Consider the following 5,529-nt stretch of genomic DNA (forward strand, 5'->3'; position numbering starts at 1 on the left):
TCAGTATCTGATTGGCTTTTTAAAGAGACTAGCCCATGCATTTTAGGCGAAAAATTATTTTCTCTCTAAACAACCAAAAAGTAAGTACTTTGAAAGTGACTAGTGTTACAAACTTATTGACATAAGATTTTTGCAAGATATTCGTATAAATAATCAAAAATATTGTGCAGAAGGTAGTAAACCGTTGCAACGCTTTTGAAATAATGCAGAAAAATTTAGATTCTTCTCGCATTTTTACCAACATCTAACTTTAATTTTAATCAACTTTATCATTTTTCAGTGCAATATATAATGCTATGCCAAACTTAGTGGAAATGAACACGTTGAAAAATTTCACCCAATCTGTGGGCGAGTAGCTTTAAGTGCAATTTTGAAATCTTCCAAAGGCAGGGCTGTAGTCTAACCAGCCACGCTTCAATGTGTTTGTCGTTTTTTTTCGACAATTAAAGAAATAACATGCTTTTATTATTAAGTGGAAATAAAAGTTAGGCCACTGAAAATGGTTCAATGAAATCCAAGTTTTATCTCTTTTAGAAACTGTGGGCAAAGTCTCTAATTTGTAAGTTTAAAGGAATTAAGCTGATTATATAAATATATATATTAAAAAAGTCAGTAAAATCCTTGTGCAGATATAATAAAATTATTCAAATAATTGAAAAAAACACAGAAGTCTACTGCTGTTAATTCCTTGCAAATTGAACTTATATATATATATAAACTTTAGTAATTTTATCTTTTTGGTAAAATTCGTTAGTTTTGTTCAGCAGTATACATCACATCTCTATCAATTTAATCAGTGTATGCGACACTCGAGCTTGGTATCTTTATCAGTTGTGAGGTATGACAACATCAATATTGAAACATATCTATTGAACAGTGTTTATTTTAATTTATCATTTTCATACCTTTTTATAAGAAGCAGAGCCGGTGAATCAAGGTGCAGTCCCCCCCCCCCCCCCCCCCCCCCCCCCCCCCCCTCGCAGTTGTTTCCCACCACCTTCATTATTGTACAAAAAGGGAGAAAAATACAACCAGTCGGTATTTTCTCCCCATCTGCTTACTCCCCGGCCCCAGTTAATATTTCCCTCACAAAAATTAGAAAAAATGGCCGTTATGATTTTTTCTCTCTCTGCCCCCCCCCCCCCCCCCCCCCCGGTTTATTCCTCCCACCCCCTCGTTAGTGTTTCTCCTTTCTTTTTTGTACACGAAAAGGGAGGAAAAACTAACTGGTTGTTGTTTTTCTCCCCTCTGGTTATTTTTTCCCATCTAGTTAAAGGGAGAAAAAACCGTTGATTCTCTCTCTCTCTCCCTCTCTCTCCCCCCCCCCCCCCACACACACGCACACGCAAAATAGCCCCACCCCACGCAAGATAACTTTTCACCTGTACCTTTCTGTGCACAAAAAAGCAAAAAAAAAGGAGAAAAATAGAAGAATAGTTTTTTTTCTCTCCACCCTTTTATCCCACCCCCTCAACAGGTAAAGAGAGAAAAAGACTTACGAGTTGGTTTTTTCTCGCCAAACCCACGCAGTTCGAAAAATGAAGAAAAAACAACCAGTTCTTTTTTTCTCCCCCCTGGTTATTTGTCTTCCTTACTTTTTGTACACAAAAACAAAGGAATGTTAGCTGTAACAATGTCACCAGACAGACCAGTCAACAGTGTCATCCCTCTTCACTGTGTATCATTCAGACATGCAGATACATATGTACTGTGAGTTTTTACCGTCGTGATTTCGACATCGTGTTTTCGACTTACATAATCTTAGTTTCGCGATTTCGACTTTCGAAACCTGGTGTTTCAGAAATAAAAAATATCGATGGTCCAAACGGAACATCGTACTTAAGAGATTCTGAGTCATTTCCAAGCTTTACTGTGATCACCTCGGTCTTTAAGCAGAGGATTCGGAAAATTTATTTTTTGTTTCACGATTGTCAATGTCTATGTGTAGATGGATCAACATGACACTTTCTAAGCATTGAAACATCGTCTATAAGATGTTTTGAGTCCTCAGCACTTAATACAGGGAATTTGCTATGAAACTTTCATTTTTCCTGAAATGGTTAGTTTAAACATATTTATTTCATAATGTACATCTACGCATGATTAATAGTTGATAAATTTATATTCGGACACCCATTCCTGATGGAATCCATCGCCAAGAGAGTATGACAGAAGAGAACCCAGTTTTCCTTTAATGCTGATCGCCAAGCAAGGGAGCTACTGGTACCATTTTTCACGTCTTTGATACGACTCGGTCGGTTAGTATCAAACCTAGACCTCCCACATTTGAAGCGAACGCTCTGCCACTAGGCTATCGAGGCAGTACCAGGAAAATGATTGGAACGGTGAACTAACTAAAATAGCTCCCCTCCTTGCAGAAAATTATATACAATAATGGCAAGCATTGAATATACGACCATGGATAGAAATAGATAAATATATTATATAAATAATAAATATATCACATTGAAAAAAAGCTGTTGTGAACAAAATAATTTTGAAATGTTGCAATAACGGATGACCCCATGAATGTCTGATTTTTTCAGACGCTGAACTGATTCAAAATTCATCTGTATTCATTCGGTATCATTTATTGTAATGTTGGGAAATGTGTTCGTCAAATGTCCGTTTGATAAGTTGTTATAATTTACGTTCACAAGCATCAAACATGACTGACAAAAATCATTCGAAATATAAAAACGCAGTATGTCATATTAGGAAAATCGCTTGAAAATGTCAAATGACAAGCTGCGTTATAGAACTAACATGTGTATTATGTTTGTTCTGGAACTGAGAAAAAAACAGTGCAATTTTCATGAAGAACGGCTGTTGGTTATTCAAATATTAAAAATTAAGCAAGTTGTAGGGAAAAGTAATTTTACTTGCATTTTGTTCTGATCCTAGTCGTGTCCCTTCTGTGCCACCGTAATCGTGGTTTACACAGGAAAACGAGTTTGTTGAGAATACCGTTATCAAAAGGGTTTGCATTTCATAATATATTATTATCTGCTACGCGAAATATAAAATGATTGTGCGTCTGCATTCAAGCAAAACATTACCCTATTTCTTGTTATACATGTTTTGCTGTTTAATATCATATGACATATATTAAGACGATATTGATATATTAGGGGAGGTACTGATTCGAGGACTTTAGCTGCTTGCCCAGACAAAATCAGACTAATTGTTCAAACACTCAGGCTTTCAATTGAACTATGTGCTATTCTGAAAATTCTCGTCCAAAAAGAACTCGACACTGTAGATGCAAATCATTAATGTGTCTCCAGTCTACAAGAAAGGTGATCGGCCAAACCATACAAATTACAGATCAATACTGCTGGAATAAGTCGTTGTTTCTATTATTAAACTTTTTTTTTATTAGAACATCTTCTGTGAAGAACAATTAATATACTTTATATAAGCGACAGCGCGCCTAAACTGGTCCATCTCAGGGCAGTGCCAATTAAATTAATAGTTCATATGGCTTAGCAATCAGTGCAGATCTTGATCTGACTGCATAGTGGACTGGTATCAATTATTAGTATCAGTACATTTCTGACAGACTCTCTGGAAGAATTTTCACAAAAAATTGGTACATATCTCGTACTGTGTGAGTCTCACAAAATAGGAATATTATTCTGTAATGGTGATGCATGAATATAACTGGTGAAAATGTTCAATATCAACATACTTTTAAATATGTAACGGCTGGTGTTCATATGCAATGGTTTCAAAAGTGGAAATATTTGGCTCCAGCATCATGAGGGTTGAATTATAATTTTTAATATTGTACCACACCATGTATAAGACAAAAAGTTTAAACATAGTTTTTTCTTGCCAACCCAGGCCCCAGTAGAAAATGAGGCAGCATCTGTTTGTAGGAAGGGGTTTCATGCCATAAATATGCAAGCTGTTGTTGACAGTAATACGAAGTATTTGTATTATATTTGTTTCATTTACATTTCATTTCCTGTAAACGAATGTTAAAATCCTCCTGTGTTGATTGTTTGTTCCACCTTTCCCACTTTTTATAGAACATTTCATTTTGTTAAGTTACATTCAAAGATGTTTCTATTAACAATGATTAATACCCTTTTCAAAGTTACAACAATTTCTATTAAATGCTGTAACTGTTTGATTGGTTGGGTATATTAAATGTATTAATAGTAATATTCAGTCGCTCTATGCATAAGAAGCCCCTTCTCCCAGTTTTGTTAGACATATTGACATATCACTATCATTGCATGGTATATAAAGTCAAATGTGCTTTGTTACCTGCAACCACCGTTACATGTATCATTTTCAGATTTCTGGATATTGTTGCAAGGTGGCATGGATCCCAACATGACTCTTTCATCTTCAACAATTGTGTATTGAAGGTATTTTCAAAGTCATCCTTATTTGTCAGTAAGGCAAATTATACCTTTTTGTATGGGTATATAAGCAATTGAATTCTCCACAAGACTGTTGTACCCAGGCAGTCATTACCACAAATGGATCAGTTGGTCCATTTATAAAGTTAAATTTTTGAGAGAATAGATATCTATGACGTGTCAAATATATTGTATATTACTTTTTATAGACTTTCATTTGTTTTTAAATATACACAACTCATCAATACATTTAGTAACATAACAATCACTTTATTTAACTCTGGTTGCATGTTACAGTAACATAAGAGAATACATATACAAGTTCGGATGAAATGACATGGTACTTTATTACAAGTAAATAAGTAACAGCATTTTGTTTTGTAATAGTGGCATTAAATCAGATACAGAACTTTTTCTAGCAAGTTTTTATGAAAAAAGATTATTAATTTCATGTGTGCATCCTGAATGCTTGTGCGATACTAAACCTCAGAAAAATGGATTGTTAATACGAAACTTTGTGTTTTGCCAGATGAAAACTGTCAACTTGAATGGAGCCCTGAAGTGATTTGATCACGAGATGAACTATGCAGCTGTTTGTTGTATGTTTGATCTTATGCGTCACGGGCAGAAAATTTAAAACTAGGTTATTTCAGGATTGGGTGCGTAATCTCCTGCAGAAATGTAATTCATAGTGAATAATTAAATTTATTCGTATCAGTGCAAGATGTATATTAAATAGTTTTGTCAAATTATACCATTTTTACCCAAACAACGTCACGCGCTAAAGTGCAATTAACGTGGGATGCATAATAACGTTATAATGTTAATATTGCAAAAAAGGGTTAAATATAGCTTTGAGATTTTAAGATTTCTTTTTTTTTCACTAGTGCGTAACTTGAAGGTATTTATATTCTTTCTGTATATTTTTCGGAAAGAATTTCCGTTTATTTTAATGGTTATTATTATTTCGCGTCAAAGTGAAGTTGATTATAAACTGTTGGAAACAGCGAAAGCTAAAAACACAATCCACTTGTATATATTAATAACTGAAAACATGGACAAATCACGTATTTACAGAAACAGAATCTGAGTGGCATGGATATGTGTTCAGCTTTGTACAATGGCAAATGTAATCAATTTAAGCGTATGTAATTCA

This window comes from Mercenaria mercenaria, chromosome 3 (assembly GCF_021730395.1).
Source record: "Mercenaria mercenaria strain notata chromosome 3, MADL_Memer_1, whole genome shotgun sequence".
Classification (NCBI taxonomy): domain Eukaryota; kingdom Metazoa; phylum Mollusca; class Bivalvia; order Venerida; family Veneridae; genus Mercenaria; species Mercenaria mercenaria.